The 21482-nt window shown below is 40.8% G+C and overlaps 1 pseudogene; it reads left to right on the plus strand.

The window, feature by feature from the left end:
- The first annotated feature begins 1957 nt into the window (after positions 1-1957).
- Positions 1958-14881, plus strand: LOC118399828 (immunoglobulin-like and fibronectin type III domain-containing protein 1; annotated as a pseudogene).
- Positions 14882-21482: the final 6601 nt, after the last annotated feature.

The raw sequence follows: 21482 nt of genomic DNA on the forward strand, positions 1-21482 counted from the left end.
GCTATTGGTGGGAGGCTTCAGCGTCTTAGAGCCCGTATCGGGTGGAGGAGAAACCAGAGAAGACTCGGCCTCTGACTGAGACTCATTACTTAATGGGGAAAACTGTTTGAAAGTTTCTGTCTGCTGAATGAGCGATACCGGTTCAACATTCCTACAGCATTTCCTTCCAGAAGCCATGAGAAAATTGTCCGGCTGAGGGTACTGCGAGGGGATTTATACTATCTCTGTACTTATTGGTGGCACAGACGCTGTTTCATCCTTTCCTACACTTAAATTACCCTTGCCTAATGATTCATCTGAAGTTGGGCTTGCAGCACAGCTATCCTCACCATAAGGTGATCGTTCTCCTGCATATTATGAGTACAGTGACTGCAATTAGAAGGAATTAGAAGGAGATACACAATCTGAGATACCTGTTTTTGTGTGTTCATTACGTAATTTCTGTTATTCTTAAGCCTCGGGGGCTTTATTTTCTGCTGCTGCTGCCTTCCATAATGTTATTGTTAGATTAATTGTTCATTGTTATTTTCATAATCATGTTATGGCTATTTTTGTTACCAGAATTGTGCTTGCTTTTATGCTTCTTATAAAACATTCTAAAAAATCTGTGAAGACAACAGCATCCACTTAAATTAAGAAACTTCATCCAGGTAAAGTGGGGTCCACAGTTATTGACACCCTTGATGAAGATGAGCTACACTGCCTGTTTAAAATAAATAATTCAAATATTGAGCAACAGTTGTCGGAAGTTTAAGTTTAAGTTTAAGTTTACATACACTTACAGGTTGGAGTCATTAAAACTCATTTGTCAACTACTCCACATTTCTTGTTAATAAACTATAGTTTTGGCAAGTCAGTTTGGACATCTACTTTGTGCATGACACAAATACTTTTTCCAACAATTGTTTACAGACAAAATGTTTCACTTATAATTCACTGTATCACTGGGTCAGAAGTTTACCTACATTAAGTTGACTGTGCCTTTAAACAGCTTTGAGAATTCCAGAAAATGGTGGCATTGCTTTAGAAGTTTCTGAATCGACAAATGGACAATGACCCCAAATGGACGATGACCCCAAGCAAACTTCCAAAGTTGTGGAAAAATGCCTAAAATACAACAAAGTCAAGGTATTGGAGTGGCCATCACAAAGCCCTTAATCCTGAAGAACATTTGTGGGCAGAACTGAAAAAGCGTGTGCGAGCAAGGATGCCTTTAAACCTGACTCAGTTACACCAGCTCTGTCAGGAGGAATGGACCAAAATTCGCCAAATTTACTGTGGCAAGCTTGTGGAAGGCTACGCAAAATGTTTGACGCAAGTTAAACAATTTTAGGGCAATGATACCAAATACTAATTGAGTGTATGTAAACTTCTGACCCACTGGGAATGTGATGAAATAAATGTAAGCTGAAATAAATAATTCTCTGTCATGGTCGTCATAATGAGGAAACCAAGGCGCAGCGTGAAAGCGTACTTAACTCTATTAATGAAAAGAACGAACACTGAACAAAACTGAACAAAACTATACAAAACAAAACGACCCGTGAAGCTATATGACAAGTGCAAACAGGCAACTAAACATAGAATAACAACCCACAAAATAACCAAGGCATTTGGCTACCTAAATATGGTTCCCCATCAGAGACAACGATAAACAGCTGCCTCTGATTGAGAACCAATCCAGGCAACCATAGACATATAAACACCTAGACTAGAAAACCCCTAGACATACAAAAACTAAACAAACCACCCTTGTCACACCCTGACCTAACCAAATAATAAAGAAAACAAACAAAGGCCATTGCGTGACAGTACCTCCTCCCCAACGGTGCGGACTCCCGGCGCAAACCTAAACCTACATGAGAGGGTCTGGGTGGGCATCTAACCTTGGTGGCAGCTTTGGTTCTGGACGCCGCCCCCCTTCTTTAATCCGAGTCCGCTTTTGTATCACTGACCCATGGATCATCGTCGGAGGTTCTGGACTGCGGATCCTCGCCATAGGCCCCGGGCTGGGGACCCTCGCTGCGTGGATCATCGCCGGATGTTCTGGACCGGAGACCGTCGCTGGAGACCCCAGACCGGGGACCATCGCTGGAGACCCCGGACCGGGGACCGTCGTTGGAGACCCCGGACCATCGCTGGAGACCCCGAAACGCAGCCCATCAGTGGAGACCCAGTGCCGGCATCATGCACCAGTGCCGTTATCATGCACCAGGACAGCGGTCCTTCGCTGGAGACCCCGGACCGTGGCCCGTTGTTGGAGGTTCCGGACTGTCGCCCGTTGCCGGACGCTCTGGACTGGGTACTGTCGCCAGACGCTCTGGACTGGGTACTGTCGCTGGACACTCTGGACTGCTGAGGCGCACTGTAGGCCTGGTGCATGATGCCGGCACTGGTGGTACCGGGCTGGGGACACGCACCTCAGGGCGAGTGCGAGGAGCAGGAACAGGGCGTACTGGACCCTGTAGGCGCACTGGAGGTCTGGTGTGTGGTGCCGGATCTGGTGGTACCGGGCTCGGGACAGGCACCTCAAGGTGAGTGCGAGGAGCAGGAACAGGGCGTACCGGACCCTGGAGGTGCACTGGAGGCCTGGAGTGTAGAGCTGACATAGAATAGCACACTGGAGACACCGTGCGCTCTACCGCATACCGGCCTGACCAGTAATACGCTCCCCACAGTAAATACAAGGAGTAGGCTCAGGCCTCTGTCCTGACTCATGCAATCTCCTAGTGTGCCCACCCAAAGAAATTACATGGGGGTGGCTCTCGGGCTTCCGTGCTAGCCGTGTACCCTCATATCATCGCCGTTCCTCCCTTGCTATCTCCACCTCTCAAACTCTGACGTTTCCAAAACTGCAAAGATATTATCTGTGAGTGCCCCAGAACTAATGCTACAGGTGAAACCAAGATGAAGTTTCATACAGGAAATGCCCCAGATTCTGAAGGCGCTGTGTTCCAATGTCTCCTTATATGGCTGTGAATGCGCCAGGAATGAGCCTGCCCTTTCTGTCGTTTCTCCAAGGTGTCTGCAGCATTGTGACGTATTTGTAGGCATATCATTGGAAGATTGACCATAAGAGACTACATTTACCAGGTGTCCGCCCGGTGTCCTGTGTCGAAATTATTGCGTAATCTCTAGGTCCATGCGCGTTCCATTTCTTCAGAAGAGAAAGTCAACTGCCACGAAGGATTTATCATCGATAGATATGTAAAAAACACCTTGAGGATTGATTCTAAACATTGTTTGCCATGTTTCTGTCGATATTATGGAGTTAATTTGGAAAAAAGTTAGCATTTTAATGACTTAATTTTCATTTTTTTCCTTACCCAAACGTGATGAAGAAAACGGAAAGATTTGTCAACACAAACATTTGCTATCTAACTGAGAGTCTCCTCATTGAAAACATCTGAAGTTCTTCATTTACATTACATTTACATTTACACAAATGCTTGTTTTCTATTTGAGAAGCATATTTTTGAAAATCTGAGATGACAGTGTTCTTATAAGCCAGAGCTAGCACTTACAAAGGATTTTAAATGATTTTATCTGAGCTGCGGATTTTCTGGTTTTTTTTGTGAAAATGTCCTAAACAAATAATCTTTGAAAAACCTGCTGAATGCAAAGTTCTTCAAAGGTAAATTATTTTATTTGAATGCTTTTCTGGTTTTTGTGAAAATGCTAAATGCTAGCTATCAATAGCTATCAATACTGTTACACAAATGCTTGTTTTGCTATGGTTGAGAAGCATATTTTTGAAAATCTAAGCTAAGGACGGGAATAGATAGCCTATAGTTGAGATGACAGTGTTGTTAACAAAAGGCTAAGCTTGAGGGCTGGCATATAGTGCACCAGGGGCTATGAGCTGCGCACTCAGATGAGACACTGCGCATTGAAAACACCGTATAACACGATGCCTGACCAGTACCACGCTGTTTAACCGGTAATCACGGGAGTTGGCTCAGGTCTAATAGCCTGCCTCCGCCAACCCCTTGGTCTTTAGGGCAAATATGGTCTGCGATAGGAGTGTCACACCCCCCTATTCTTTAGTAAAAATGTTTTTAGGGGGCTGCCTCTTCGAGCCATCATTCTGGCATGCTTGGGCGTGCTGACTTGCAAGAATTAGGTAGGTGTGTTTGTATGAAGGTGTGGTTATTATTGTTACATGCTATGCCTCTCAGCTTTAGCTGCCTCCAGAAGATTGGATGGCATATTCCCAGCCTGGCTCCAGGGTCCCTTTCCGTCATTATTTGGACACTGGATCTCCTCCAATGTCCAGGAGTCCTGAACTATCTGCTCCTCCATACCATGCTGCTTGGTCCGTTTGTGGTGGGTAGTTCTGCATAACTGAACAGTCCCAGTGCACTGGTGATGAAGAAGGATCGGAGACCAAAGTGCAGCAATCTGCCCTGGCTGGATGCATAGCACTTGCATGATTTTTATTAACACTGAACACTAGAACAAAATAACAAAGTGACAAACGTCCACTATCTCCTCCAAAACTGACGGTCGTCTGATGAAGAAGGATGACCAAAGTGCAGTGTGGTTTTTATTAACACTGAACAACAGTGAAACAGTCTTGTCAGGTGCTGAACACTAAACAGAAAACTACCCACAAAACACAGGTGGGAAAAGGCTACTTAAGTATGGTTTCCAATCAGAGACAACGATAGACAGCTGTCCCTGATTGAGAACCATACACGGCCAAAACAAAAAAATACCAAATCATAGAAAACTGAACATAGAATGCCCACCCAAATCACATCCTGACCAAACCAAAATAGAGACATAAAAAGCTCTCTAAGGTTAGTGCGTGACACACTGGGCGTTCTTCCGTCCAACTGTTACATGCTGTGTTGACGTATCCTGAAAATGACATTTGCTGCTTTAGATTGAGTGGTCAAATCTCAGTTATTGTTTTCATATCTACAAAAAATAAGCTATCTTTTTACTTTCAGAGAGCGAATCGATCAAGGGGTCGAAAATGTAGATATTGCCAGATGTTCACTGTCTGAGGAACAGGCCGTGCAAGCTTTATTGCTGGCAAAGGTGTCCATAACCAGAGGTAATTAAACTGTTCTGTGTTATTTTTCTCTCTTCATCTCTGCCTGTCTTGATGTACATAGAACCTGTCTCACATGGATTAATAAAAAATAACTTAAGATGTCAGCTGCTAATTTTCAGATTTACACCACATAAACACAGCCATTTTCACTGGACCATCTGTTGCTCTCTGTTGCTGCCAAGTCATAGCCTTGCAATAACCAAGTGGCGAGACACATAGCCCTCTATATTTTAATGTTTCATGTACACACTGATAGGTGTCTGCGTTACATACAGTATCTTCTATTTACATTATCTTCTATTGTTTGTCCTCGTGTCTGTTTTTCAGCATAAATTACTTTGTAGCCACAGTGAGACCACACACACACACACACACACACAATAGTCTCTCTTCTTCACTTCTTCCCTCTTCCCCTTCTCCCTAAATCCTCTAGGTTATATCAGCTGTTTTGGTGAACCCCTCCCGCATCTGAACTGGCTGACACAGAGGGCACAGCATGATCATAGGTGCGATGTCACTTGGTCGGGTCAACAGGAAGCATTATTAAAGAGATGCTTTACATTGAAATACAGACAGAGATGTAGTAGTCCCAGAGTTAATAATCCAAGGTCAGTTTTGCATTTCACCTCCTGATGATTATGATGACTGAATGTGTTAGAATAAAAAAAAACAAGGCTTAATCATGCTCTCTCTCTCTATCTATCTGTCTCTCGTCTGCAGGAATGTTTTGATGTGAGAGAGGAAGCCAGTCCCGTCATCGCCACCTCACCCGCTCTTAAGGTAACCTTCGGGCCAACTGGGGGCCCCAAGGCTGGTGAGGAGACACCACAATTGTGATAAACTGAGAGAATATTAGGGTAGCACTGTAATTCATTAATCATATGCTTTCTTCCGCTGTTCTTACCGCTTTCCCTTTCTGTGTTCTACACCTCTCTCCCCACCTCGTCTTTCTTCCTCGATTTCTAATACACACCATATGTGCATTGAAGTACAGATTGTATTTATAATATAATACTATAATTATCATGCATGTATTATGTATTTATAACACCTGGATAATGAGCTTCTTTCAATAAAGTGTTTCACATTCTCCACTGGTTCAAATTAAGTATCTCATTGAAATACTAAACTGTGTCCTCAGATTAATGCAGATGTAGGGAGTTACATATGCATAGTTTTGTTTTCTGTATATATAAAATACAAATCAGCCTTTACTTTAAACATGTTTTTTTTCTTCTATTGCATAGTTACTATGTGTAATCATTGTTGTCCCAAGAGCAGGAGTGGTAAACACTGTTGAAGTGTATAATTGTAATACATACATGCAGACACAGCCTCATTCGATCAATGGAGTTTGAAATGACTGAAGAATAATGTCTCAGAGATTCATACCTGAACCACACCTTTATTTGCCAAGGAAGAATACACGATCAGTGAATATATTCAATGTACAGTCTACAATGTCGGAATCTCATGCGTGGTAATAACTACAGTACATGAATATAGGACTTGCATCCGTTGCACAATAAAGTTATTATACTCTACTCTATCCATAGGCTTCATTAATGCCATTCAGACTTACAGTTGTTACAACAAATATGATAGCTGAGGTTCATAGATTGGTATGAATATTAGTTCAGAACCTAATGTTTAAGGGTCCATACACAGATCGGCTACATACTGTAGCTAGCTACACATCTATAGGCATACAGTTATTTTTATCCTCCACTACACAATAAGCAAATAAATAGTTAGCTAGCTAATTCGTCATTGGAACCACTCAATATGATTGGTCATATAAAAACCTTGAGACCCAAATGCTTAATGAGTGCTCTAACTCCCACTTGTGGTTGTCTGGAGCAATGAATCCGTGACGCTGGGTACATCTTAAGTCCCACGGTGCAAGCTCACAACTTTTAAAGGAGGAACCACTGTACCTGTGTCCAAGCGGGTTACCATCAGCAATGCTGAAGGGGGATCCCAACTTTCGATCTTCAGAGCGCTCAGATAAAGGAATCTACACCATTCTCATCAATAATATCGTTGGCCAAGAGACATTCTGCATTGAGACCAGAGTCACAGGTGAGATGCTGATAAAACGGCTGACAGTGGTTCTGTAAACAACCAAGTTCAAAGCAGTTGCGATCCAGTGTTGATCAATAATCACACAATTATTTGTGGTACGATCTAGATGAGCCCAAGCCTAGCGGTCCTGTGGAGGTAGATGAGAACGTACAGGGCACAGTGACTGTCTCCTGGACACCATCTCCTGATGAGAAGAGGGACGACAGGCTGCTTTACCTGGTGCCTAAGCGAGACTCAAGCAAGAGAACATGGCACACAGTGGCAGACCGCATATTTAACAACAAGTTCACAGCCTGTAACATCATGCCTGGCAGAGAGTACCAGTTCTGTGTGCTAAAATTGACATGGGCTCTTCTAAACCCTCTGAATCACTCAAATGGGAAATCACAGGCAAAAGAGGTTTGTAATATCTGTTTGTGCCACTCTTCATTGTGAATTCTGAGCCAGTCCTTGCAGTGTCCATGTGCTTTGAAAGGCATGAGACTGGTGTAAATTCACAGTTTTCTGCTCATTTCACAGTTAGGGTCATAAAATCAGACTTTAGTCTCTCTATGTCCGGATGACTCCTACATGCCCAAATATGGGCATCCGGCCACGACATCCTTGCGGGAAGCTGTCACATAGCTATGGCCATATAAGTGCATCCTGTTGTCACGTATTAGAGGGTGTGTTATTTTATATCTATATTGCATCTATTCCGTTGAAGTTGTCATGATGATTGATGTGTAGGGACCTGGTTGAACTGGGGGGGGGTGTGTTTGAACATTTCAAAGAGGTTGGCACCACACCCCACCTATTTTATTGCCCTTGGGGTTGTTGTCTATGAAAAAGGAATGTCCGGGGGGAGGGATTGTGTTGGCGGCAGACGCATTATAAACAAGACCCAGAACAACACATGCGGCCCCAGAACACTAAACAATATTTTAAAAATTAAAACCCAGAACATTAAACAGAAAATGATGTCTCAAAGGCCAATTATCGGGGTGCTATGCGTCTCTTGTCACGAACCCAATGATAAAGACACCGAGGAAGTTTTATGAGGCCACTGATTGTTTTAAGGGAGTTTTGGATATGAGTGATGGACATATGGCTTACATGTTCCAACCTGAGGATTCAACTGTGAAGATTTTCACAGACAGTGGTCTCAAAGCCCTTTATCATGCAAAACCCGGGAGTTTTTCTCCTGCGCTGCGTATGAGAGAATGGCTTAAGATACGGCTAGCGCTCTGTCAAATTGAACAGGCCCTGAGTGGGTCAAACCTGCCTGGCTATGCATTGGAAGAGCTTGTGTGCGGGCGCAGTGATTTGAAAGCCATAAAGGTCTCTTCAATGGTGTATAGCCCCAACTCCAAAGTGACAATTTTAGCATGTGAACAATATGATAGTACAAATGCGACAAAGTCTGTCAGTTCATTTGTATTTTCCAAAGACTGCAAGGATGTAAACTTTTTAATGCCAGTGTTTAGCTTTAAGGATTGATTACCCTGTATTCATAACCCTGATGAATAAGCTGGACAGTCTTTTCCAAAATCGTGAACAATTACAGCGCTTGCCACTTCTATCCTTAAGACATACCCAGAGTTTACATGCCAGACGTTCGATCTATCCCTGGAGTGAAAACTTACGGAGCCTTGACAGAGCGTGTGTGGGATTTCCTGTGAGCAAGAGAGTCGGTCTTGACGATGGTGAATTGGAAACTGACGGGTGTATAAACCTGTAGACTGCCCCTTTACCTCTAATAAAGGAATAGTAAAACTGTTTAAATAATTATAGCATGTTTAAAAAGGTCTGTACTAAATATTATGATTTAAATAAATTATTTTAAATAGGTATCTCACCTTTAACGGGGCTCTGTCTTTTAGCTCTATCATCATGCAAGTCCTGGAGAAAAATGATTTTGTGCGTGCATGGGGGGTGTGTGCGTGCGCGGGGGGTGTGTGCGTATGAGGGAATGTATGTGTGTGTGTTTCAAAACAAATAGGGGGTGGGGGTGTTTGTCTCTGCATGGGGCATTTGAAACCAAAAAGATGTGTGAAGCTGTTTAGGATTGTGTGTGCGTTTCTTCAAAAGGGCTTGGCACTTTCGATTGATTAACAAACATGCCTTTCAAATGCGTTTTTATCTCACCCCCAAGGACGTGGGAGGCTAAAAAGTCAAACAACCCCGGCAGAATATATCTTGTCGAGACAACCTCCTACGGTTTAAAACATATGTTTATTTATAATCAGAGCATATACAAAACGGCCCCCCACCCAGATCTATTCATTTATATCGGACACCCCCCAAACTGCTACCCATGAGGGTGTAGCAAATCAAAAGGAAATACCGGCAGTGTAACGGCTCTCTTCTATCTCCTCCTCTGACGAAGAGGTAGAACAAGGATTGGACCAAAATGCAGCGTGTTGATGATTCATGATATTTTAATGAAGGAAAACTATACATACAGAAACTACAAAAATAACGAAATGAAATAACGAAAACCGAAACAGCCCTATCTGGTGCAAACACAAAGACAGGAAACAATCACCCACGAAACACTCACAGAATATGGCTGCCTAAATATGGTTCCCAATCAAAGACAACAATAATCACCTGACTCTGATTGAGAACCGCCTCAGGCAGCCATAGACTACATAGACACCCCACAAAACCACTAAGACAAAAACACACCACAATAACCCATGTCACACCCTGGCCTGACCAAATAAATAAAGAAAACACAAAATACTAAGACCAAGGCGTGACAGGCAGACAGAATATGTTGAGACAACCACCTGTGGTTTTGGGGTCTCTAAACATTCAGAGGTACTCTATGGCCATTTTTTGCCGAAAAAAACGGCACCCCCGCTCTGTAAGATCATTACAGAATATCTCTCCTTTGAGCCATGACCACGGAGCGAGTGACAACAGATACTATCCCCTCTGTAAGAAAGGCAAAAGCGCAAGTCCAGACAAGGCCAGCAGCCCAGAACAGCTAAAAGAACATCTGTGAATCCATCCTAATGGAGCTTTCTGAAGGTGAGTTAGTGAAAATAATATATTAGATTAGAAGGCGTTAGGTATTGTATGGATATTATTGTAATATTAAACAGGAGTTATATGTTTTTTTAAACCGGGGACAACGATTTGTTTAGGTAATATGTCAAATTCACATATTCTTATAATTTAAAATGTATATATATATATCGGATAAATATATGTTTACATTATCTAATGTTTGTAGGGTATCCGTCCTTTACGCAGTTGCTTCAGGGAATAAATGATTTAGAACAGCCTTCGTTAGATGGGGATTCCGCGGAGCAAAATGCATGCAGCCAGTCCCCATCACACTATTGTCGACGTAAGTCCAATAATAAAATCCGTAAGAATATTTATACATTAAAACAAAAAGTGTGCACCCTATATTAACCTGCTGAGTGTAGGGGGCAGTATTTTGATGTTAGGATGAAAAACATACCCAAATGAAACTGCCTATTTCTCAGGCCCAGAATCTAGAATATGCATATAATTAGTATAGGAGATTAGTATAGGAAACACTTTACAGTTTCCAAAAATGTCAAAATATTGTCTGTGAGTATAACAGAACTGATATTGCATGTGAAAACCTGAGAAAAATCCAACAAGGAATTGCCTAAGAGAAACAAATCTCCCTGTTCCATTGCATGCCTTCCCTCCATTTAAAGGGATATCAACCAGATTCCTTTCCCTGTGGCTTCCACATGTGTGAACAGTCTTTAGACATAGTTTCATGCTTTTATTCTGAAAAATGAGCGAGAACGATCACATCGCGTCAGTGGATGGCTGGGTGCCAGCAGAGTTTTGCATAATAGCCGGGTAACCCATTACCCACTTGAGCAACATAGTGTGAGACATAGCAGTTAGGGTCAAGATGTTGGTTGTGGTCCATAACCCTTTACATTTATTTGTATTATGTTTATAAAAATATATAATACTAATAATATATATGTAGAGAGGTTTTGGTGGGTCTAAAGTGGAGTTTTACAATCATTTTACCATAAGTAAATTCAATGTTTTCGTTCTGATCCGTTTTAATCTCAACCAGAATGTTTTCAATATATTTCTTGTTTACAGGTACGTAGTGTGGCTTGTCGTAGTTAACAGTGACCATATTGCCATCCTTTCCATCTATGTGAACTGTTCTCAGGAGGGGCACACAACTGTCTCCTACCCTTTGATAGGATATGATGTCGGTCTACACACATATTTTGTAAAATCATGCATGTATATCCGCAGGGAATGGGAATAATTTATCTTTCACATACGTCCATTTATTGGGACCCATCCCCAAATTACCGCTGGTCTTTATACCCCCATCAGCATCCCCTGAGATATGTACACATTTATGTATAGGGTTGTAGATCAAGAGTATTTCCATATTCTTCAGGGTTAGGAGTTCATTCAACTCTGAGACAATCCTGTCGACATTTCTATAGAACCCTTTTTTGAGCTTAATAAGTTTCGCAGGTTCCGATATCCTTTTGCAACAAAAATCACAGTCCTTATCCTTGATATTATACCAACTATGGGGGTATGTAATCTCGCTGAGACCTACTTCCCAGGCCTCTGATAACTCTATAGGCTTTGGAAAATTGGTTGTATAATTCAAACTCGGATTATTACGATATATATGTGCAGACGCATTACTGGGGAGAGTCAGGTAGAAGCCGCTGTGTTCCATGATGCACTCCTGTGTACACGCGAATGATGTTGTATTTATCATGCATGAGGGTTTAAATTAACCCCCGATGCCTCCAACACATCGTGCTCTAATACCCAACTGTTTAACTTTTGGGGACAGTTTTTCCACCGAACCAGCATCCATTTTTACCCTTTTCTCTCTTTTGATCTAGAATCTCCCCCACGTGAAAGACTTTATCTTTACCCATCTGTACCTTCTGTAATTCCTTTTCATAAAAAGATCCCTCTATAAGCTCCCCGTCATAATCTTTTAACTTGTAGACAGGGGGTATGCGCGGTAGAGATTTGGCTAACGGTGAACACCACATCGCTGTAACTGTGCTCATATTTTTTTGTCGAAAACACCCCTCAATTTGGATATACATACCAAGTCCCCCACTATGAATTTAAAATCTATTATTTTCTTATGGCGAAGGGGGAATAAATTATACAGATTTTTAAAGACTTGAAAAGAGTTTTCAGAAGAGACCTTGGAGGGCTTGTCCGTATACTCTTATGGTAGCTGTTGTTGTACCCCTTTACTAAATCTTGAACTATATCCATATATCTATGCGTGTTGTGAGCTGTAAAATATCTCCACATCCGCTCCTTCAGAGTTCTGTTAAAAAGTGTTCAACAACTGAAGCTTTCAAATCCGAGCCTGAAGCAAAATGTACTATATTGTGCTTCTTCATGAGTTTCTGAAAAGTATTATTAAAAAAATTATCTTCCTCCATCAGTCTGCACTTTCTTGGGAGCTCATCCGTCCTTCAAGATAGAGTCAAAGGCCTGGGCCACCTCTGCCCCGCTCTTATTTTTTCAAGACCCTTACAAATGCTATTTTAGAGAAAATATCTATAACCGTTAGCATGTAGCGATTTCCATCATTTTTATCTGCAAGAGCCTGCATGTCACATAGATCCGCCTGAAATTGGGACAAGGGATGAGTAGAAAAAACGATTTATTGGAAATTGTTTTCGTACAGGTTTATGTAGAGTATAAGCATCCTGCTCTGCTAACCACTCATTCAATAGAGCAGCACTTAACCGGCTACCTGTTTCTTCGGCTATAGCTCTCTGTAAACGCTCCTTACCCCCATAAGACCCGGGGTTAGAGGGGGTATAATAAATGTTTTTCAACATCTGCTCCGCCATCCTTCTTGCCTCTCTGAGGTACAATAACGTTAATTAGCCACTTTCAAATAACGACAACATTTCATTTCGAATTTCGAATTTTTATTTTTGCAAACATCAAGTATTACGTATACAGACAATTCAGGATTTGTTGCAGGATACTTGTCCCCGTTTTCTCAAGGATCCAAGCATGAAACACCTTGTATATTTGGTTTAAATGTACAGGCTTGTTTCGCTGAATTTTTAAAACACACACATCCGCTATGTAAGTATATAAACAACAAATATGATACATGTCACAATTAAACAGTGTTTCAAACAAATAAAATAAAATCTTAGACAAAGTTGTTTCTCGTTCTTCAGAATCATCCACAAGATGGGATGCCAGTTGTGTCCATTGTAGACTCTCGCCCGTATGTCGTACATAATTCATGATTTGCTCCACATTAGCCCAGGTATTGTGTGCTGCGTAGAACAATACATTGTTCACTTTTGTTTCAATAAATTGACGCATAACATTTGTAAGTTCTCTCAAAATAAAACATGTATTTATTCTCTAACATCGTATGCATATAGTTACCCATTGCTTTACATCTAAATAACAAATATGTATTGTCACTCGGTCTCTTGGGGTTTATTGAGCCAGAAAGTCATCACATCAGCCACCACAGCTGCCCTGTATTTGTTGTCGTCCACCAGGGTGTGTCGGATTTCTTTGAGTTCCTCATGGATGTAGATCGCCTCCTTTAGTTCATGTAGGAAAGCCTCGGTTACCCCGTAAACTCTGGGAATAGACGGCACAAGACCCATAGACTCCAGTGCTCTGACCAGCGAAGGTATAAACCTGCAGGATCACAGTCTTTTCACCAGCTCCTTCAACAGCTCCTGGCGCATCGTATATTGTTGCTTTATACTTGGCCCTTTCTCTATGTTTCAGCCGCGGTCCTGCTTCCGTTGTTAGGGTCATCACTGCATTGTGGTCACTGCTGACCACAAAATCCATGTTTATTTTTTAAATCTTATTTAGTGTTCTGGGGCCGCATGTGCTGTTCTGGGTCTTATTTATAATGCATCTGCCGCCAACACAATCATTGCAACTCCCCTCCCCCCCCGGACATTCCTGCTTCATAGACAACAGCCCTAAGGGCAATAAACTAGGTGTGGTGTGGGGCGGTTCAACCAGGTCCCTACACATCAATCATCATGACAACTTAAGAGGAATAGATGCAATATAGATATAAAATAACACACCCTCTAACACGTGGGGAGGGAATGCACCTATATGGCCATAACCACGTGACACCTTCCCGCAAGGATGTCCTGGCCGGATGCCCATATTTGGGCATGTACGCGTCATCCGGACATAGAGTCATAAAATCAGACGTTTGACGCTCGCCGTCTATTTTATTCTCTCTACAGTTTGCTGCTCACAAAAGTGATCTTTTATAACACTTTTAACATTCTACCATTATTGTAGCATGTTAAAGCTTTATCAAATATATTTTTTTGGGACCAGCAAACAGTGAGCAGACATTTACATTTTCTACTGCTATAATTTCTGTCCAGCCTGTGTGCCAAATTCAGATGTGTGAAATTTCTCATCTTTAATAAAGTACATGTCGTCTCTGTATTTGTGTTTTGAGAAAATGTTGTGCTGCAAATGCCAGTCTAAGACCTGCAACCTAGACCTCCCACGTTTCTTGTCCCTTTGAAAATGCACACCACTCCACAAGGTTATGAGTGCTACATGAGCTGTGCCGTGAGAGGGGACCCAGCACCCCATGTCACATGGTTCCGCAATAATATCAGTCTCAACACCAACACCAACGACCTCATCTCCAACACCTATGGTGTTTGCTCCATGCTCATACTGAGGGTTGGAGCCAAGGACTCTAGAGTGTAAAACATCATTGCAGAGTGGTAGGGCAGGGCAGAGTGCTCCACTAAGCGAAATGTCAATGGTATATAAAAAGAAAAATGTTTTGCTCTACTACATTGAAATGCTAATCTGAGAGACAACTCATTTCTTCTAGTGTTTTAAGAGCCAATAATGCATTTGAAATGGAAACCAATACATTTAACACAATGTGAATTATTAACAGTCCCTTACTGTGTTCTTGTTTTTCAGAGTAGATCAGCATGAAAAAGATGAGAACCATGCCTTTGTTTTTTTTCAAATAGCTCAACACAAATCCTATTGTTTTCTGTTCAGTTTTGTAGTTCTGTGCAGAAATTACATATTTGTATATTTTCAAGTTAAGTGTTCCCTGTATCACATTTAATTTGATAATATTCTACATTCTGGGTGCTGCATATGTTCGGAAACTCAGTAAAACACAATGCATCACTCTATGGATTAAGGAGAGACAATTAAGGAATGTAACACCACGGTCTTCAATAATCAAAAGCAGCCTGAAAGCATGTGAAGAACAGTGTTGTGTTTGTAGTTTTTTTCACATCAAAGTGCAATACTGGTATTGGAAAGCGTTATGATTGGTAATTTAAATTATGCATGTGCAAGGCTGTTCTTGTTTACAGTGGCTTTTGAGTACATTTGAACTAGAAAAAAAACTGTATAAACAAGCAGAGTGAGAGATCACAGTTTAATCCTTTGCATGGTTTACTGGCATAAACATTCATATGAGAACTGCAAATGTGTGGCCGTGGTTCATTAACTTCAAAGGTACTTAGTAAATTGTATATTTAAATATCCTGCTCAAAGAAGAGAGTCTTTCAAGTAGCTTTTCATTAGTCATATAGTGACAAACTCCATACTACATCCTCAAACAAGCGAAATCAGATGAATGATAATTGGTCATCATTACATGCTTACTCTTTCCTTGGCTTTCAGTTTAACATCCAAAGTTATCTTAAGTAGCATACTAACCAGTCTAGGTCCATCAACAGAAGTGTAATCTTACCTTTAAAATGCAGGATGTAGAGATGCCCGGACAGTGTTCAATGTTTGCTACTGTGAAAGTTAATCTCATGTTTGTCACATCTATAACTTCTTTTTAAAAGTGTACTCTATAAGAACGAGCCCGGTCCAATGTCAAGCAGGTACCTTCGTTTTGAGGGAGGAGTTAGCTATCCATCAACTCTTGGTTGACTTTGGTATCTCCTTTTCAAGACCTGCAGCACTTGTGCCAAATAAGTACAGTGTATGTCAGTAAGCCTATCCCCAGCAGTCAGGGTGGAGAAGTAGGGTCAGGCCAGCAAAGGGTGTATTGCCTCTCAAAAAGAAGAACCACACATGTATTAGAAGGACTGTGGCTTGAAGGAAAGAGAGGAGGACTCTGAGAGAGATCAAGTAAGTCCATTCCCTGGTCACAGGGCGAGGGGCTAAAAGGCAACATCTGGGTATGATAATGCATTACATATTGACATCATTATTGATAACATCTGCCCATGCCATGTGTACGTATAGTCACATACAGTACGTGTACTGTTAGGTGACTCTGCACATCCCTACTTGATCATAAGCCAATTGTAAAATGATCCTAAGCTGTTATACAAGCTAATGGTATGTCATGTGTCCAGTAAAGACTTTAATTTAAGGATGTTAAGATGATGCAAAGTCATTAGAGGATGCAAGGGAGGGCATAAGTACATACATGTATGTGAATGTTGATGGTATGGGAGGCACAACATCCAATTCCCAAATTAAACATCCATTACCTAGTGATGAAAAACACTGATCAAGATGTCTATTGAATATCTAAATTAAGTACATTTCAAGATTCATGTTTTGCTTAACTAATGGTATAACAGTGATTATGTAGGAAAATTGCATGCATGCATAAATTAGAAAATTATATGCTTACATTGTGTTTATCCTCTTGCGGCTAGGGGGCAGTATTTTGATGTTAAAAACTGAATAAAAACGTGCCCAAAGTAAACTGCCTATTTCTCAGGCCCAGAAGTTAGAATATGCATATAATTGGCAGACTAGGATAGAAAACACTCTTAAAGTTTCCAAAAACTGTAAATATATTGTCTGTGAGTATAACGGAACTGATATTGCAGGCGAAAACCTGAGGAAAATCCATCCAGGAAGTGCTGTTTATCTGAAACTACTCTTTTCCATTGCAAGCCTATCCTCCATTTAAAGGGATATCAACCAGATTCATTTCCCCATGGCTTCCACAAGGTGTGAACAGTCTTTAGACATAGTTTCAGGCTTTTATTCTGAAAAATGAGCGAGAATGATCACATCGCATCAGTAGATAGCCAGATGTCCTCAGATTTGTGCATGCGCGCGTGCCTGGAGCGAGACCTTTTCTTTCTGTCTTCTATTAAAAAGGCTACCGTCCGGTTGAAATATTAGAAATGATTTATTGTAAAAACAACCTGATGATTGATTACAAAAATGTTTACTATTTGGAATTTTCGTCTGCCCGTCATGACCGCACGGGCCTGTGGATTTCTAAACAAAACACGCCAACCAAATGGAGGTTTTTGGATATAAAGAGAATCTTTATTGAACAAAACAAACATTTATTGTGTAACTGGGAGTCTCGTGGGTGCAAACATAAGAAGATCAAAGGTAAGCGCTTAATGTTATTGCTTTTATGACTTTCGTGACCAATCTACTTTGCTGCTAGCTGTTTGTAATGTTTTGTCTGCTGAGAGCTGTCCTCACATAATCGCATGGTTTGCTTTCAACATAAAGCCTTTTTGAAATCTGACACGCCAGGTGGACTAACAACAAGTTAAGCTGTGTTTTGGTATATTGCACTTGTGATTTCATGAAAATTTAATATTTTTAGTAATTTAATTTGGCGCTCTGCAATTCACCGGATGTTGACGAAAATGATCCCGCTAAAGGGATCCGTGCGCCTTATATTATCTAGAAAAAATTCACCCTTGCAACCTCAGACCACATTTTCACAGGAAGCCCATTTCTCCATTCAACCACTCGCGAACTCCCCTCATCTCAAACTGTGTTTCTAATACACAATTAAATGAAAACAATAATCAAAAACAATAACTAGCTAACATACATTTTGAGAAAACAAGTTACAAGTCAGAAGTTAACATACACCTTAGCCAAACAAAGTTAAACTTAGTTTCTCAATTGCTGAACATTTAATCCTTGTAAAAATTTCCTGTCTTAGGTCAGTTAGGATCACCACTTTATTTTAATGTGAAATGTCAGAATAACAGTAGAGAGTATTATTTATTTCAGCTTTTATTTCTTTCATCACATTCCCATTTGGTCAGAAGTTTACATACACTCAATTTGTTTTTGGTAGCATTGCCTTTAAATTGTTTAACCTCTAGCGTCGAGCAATCCCGTATCTGTGAGCGTAATCATAGCCTCAAGCTCATTACCATAACGCAACGTTTCCAATTCATGAAAATCGCAAATGAAATGAAATAAATATATTGAAACACAAGCTTAGCCTTTTGTTAACAACACTGTTATCTCAGATTTTCAAAATATGCTTTTCAAACAAAGCTACACAAGCATTTGTGTAAGAGTATTGATAGCCTAGCATAGCATTAAGCCTAGCATTCAGCAGGCAACATTTTCACAAAAACAAGAAAAGCATTCAAATAAAATAATTTACCTTTGAAGAACTTCAGATGTTTTCAATGACGAGACTCTTAGTTAGATAGCAAATGTTAATTTTTTCCAAAAATATTATTTGTGTAGACGAAATAGCTCCATTTTGTTCATCATTTTTGGCTAAGAAAAATACCGGAAAATGCAGTCACTTACAAAGCCGAACTTTTTTCCAAATTATAGCTCCATAATATCGACAGAAACATGGCAAACGTTGTTTAGAATCAATCCTCAAGGTGTTTTTCACATATCTATTCGATAATCTATCAGTGGGGGCAGTTGGCTTGTCATCAGAAGCAAATGGAAAAAAACTGCAGCTGGAAAAATACTGCAGCTGGAGATTAGTCTCTTATGGTCAATCTTCCAATGATATGCCTACAAATACGTCACAATGCTGTAGACACCTTGGGGAAAACGTGGAAAACGTAGCTGACTCCAGGCTCCTTCACACACCAAAAAAGACCACCTGGCACTCACAGACAATATCTTTGATGGAAAAGTAGTCTCTTTATGGTCAATCTTCCAATGATATGCCAAATTTTACAAACACGTTCACAATGCTGTAGACACCTTGGGAAAAGTCTGATGGCCTTGAGATAGAAGCTGTTTTTCAGTCTCTCGGTCCCAGCTTTGATGCACCTGCTGACCTCGCCTTCAGGCTCCTGTCTTGATGATCAGCCATATAGTTTGCCCCCGGTGATGTGTTGTGCAGTCAATGGAATGAGGCGGTTTCAAAAAATGCGGCACTTCCTGATTGGATTTTTATCTGGGTTTCGCCTGTAACATCAGTTCTGTGGCACTCACAGACAATATCTTTGCAGTTTTGGAAAAGTCATGACACCACACTCCGAGGGGTGTTTTCTTTCCAAAGCTTTATGCATAGTCGAGCATCTTTCCGTGACAAAATATCTTGTTTCGAGACCCAAAACGGGAACGTTGAATTTTCATCCAAAAATTCCAAAAGAGTGCCCCTATATCGAAGAAGTGGGTTAACAGGTAGGGTGGAGGTGATATGGGGTCAATCATGATTTCAGGTTGCCTTCCACAAGCATCCCACAATAAGTTGAATTTTGGCCCATTCCTCCTGACAGAGCTGGTGTAACTGAGCCAGATATGTAGGCCTCCTTGCTCGCACACACTTTTTCAGTTCTGCCCACAAATGTTCTATAGGATTAAAGTCTGGGCTTTGTGATGGTCACTCCAATACCTTGACTTTGTTGTCCTTCAGCCATTTTGCCACAATTTTGGAAGTATGCTTGGGGTCATTGTCCATTTGGAAGACCCATTTGTGACCAGGCTTTAACTTCCTGACTGATGTCTTGAGATGTTGCTTCAATATATCCACATAATTTTCCTTTCTCATGACGCCATCTATTTTGTGAAGTGCACCAGTCCCTCCTGCAGCAAAGCACCCCCACAACATGATACTTCACGGTTGGGATGGTGTTCTTCGGCTTACAAGCCTCACCCTTTTTCCTCCAAACATAACGATGGTCATTATGGCCAAACAGTTCTATTTGTGTTTCATCAGACCAGAGGACATTTCTCCAAAACGTACAATCTTTGTCCCCATGTGCAGTTGCAAACCGTAGTCTGGCTTTTTTATGGTGGTTTTGGAGCAGTAGCTTTTTCCTTGCTGAGAGGCCTTTCAGGTTATGTCGATATAGGACTTGTTTTAATATGGATATAGATACTTTTGTACCGGTTTCCTCCAGCATCTTCACAACGTTGTTCTGGGATTGATTTGGACTTTTCGTAACCAAGGTATGTTAATCTCTAGGAGACAGAACATGTCTCCTGCCTGAGCATTAAGACGGCTGTGTGGTCCCATGGTATTTATACTTGCGTACTATTGTTTGTACAGATGAACGTGGTACCTTCAGGTGTTTGGAAATTGCTCCGAAGGATGAACCAGACTTGTAGCGGTCTCCAATATTTTTTCTGATGTCTTGGCTGATTTCTTTTGATTTTCCCATGAGTAAAGAGGCACTGAGTTTGAAGGGAGGTCTTGAAATACATCCACAGGTACACCTCCAATTGACTCAAATGATGTCAATTAGCCTATCAGAAGCTTATAAAGCCATTATATAATTTTATTTTTCATGCACAAAGTAGATGTCCTAACCGACTTGCCAAAACGATATTTTGTTAACAAGAAATTTGTGGAGTGGTTGAAAAACGAGTTTTAATGTCTCCAACCTAACTGTATGTTACCTTCTGACTTCAGCTGCATATTAAATGGCTAACTATCTAGCGTTAGCAACGTTTGGTGGTCAACAAGACTGGGTCATCACTAGTTACCACAGTCAAAGTCATAAACCCCGCCTATTTCTAAAATGTATCTTCTTAAAATGTGATTTAAAACCTAATACCAAACCGTAACCCTAACCTTAACCACACTGTTAACCTTATGCCATACCCTAAATTAAGACCAAAAAAGCATTTTCTTTTCTCATGAATTTTGACGATAGCCAATTTGGACTTTGTGGTTGTGATAAACCAAGAGACTGAGAGCTAGCTAACCAGCTGAGTTAGCAAACAGTGTATAATTTTGATTAAAAAAAATAGTCTATCAACAGGCTCTGCGTTTCAGGAATCACAGTAGCAAGTACTCCTTGGTGCACTGTTCAAATATTTAGCTATTTAAAAAAAAAATGTATAGGATGTATCTCTGTGTGAAATCTCAGTTGTGTTTAGTTATTTTTCATTCCATACAAATATCGAAGTACAGCACAGAGTAGAAGAAAGACGTTATACTTGCACAACATGCTAACAAAAATCCACCTTCTGGAGTACATTACTTTGGTTGTCTCCATAACAATCCAAAAGCAATAAAAAGTTATTGAAATAATTCCTAAAATAGGTGCATTTTAACTTTTAAAACTGTAAAACCGTTCAGCTAGAGAAAGAAGAGTAAATTATATGTCTCTTATCA

This window comes from Oncorhynchus keta, chromosome 21 (genome assembly GCF_023373465.1).
Source record: "Oncorhynchus keta strain PuntledgeMale-10-30-2019 chromosome 21, Oket_V2, whole genome shotgun sequence".
In the NCBI taxonomy this organism is placed as follows: domain Eukaryota; kingdom Metazoa; phylum Chordata; class Actinopteri; order Salmoniformes; family Salmonidae; genus Oncorhynchus; species Oncorhynchus keta.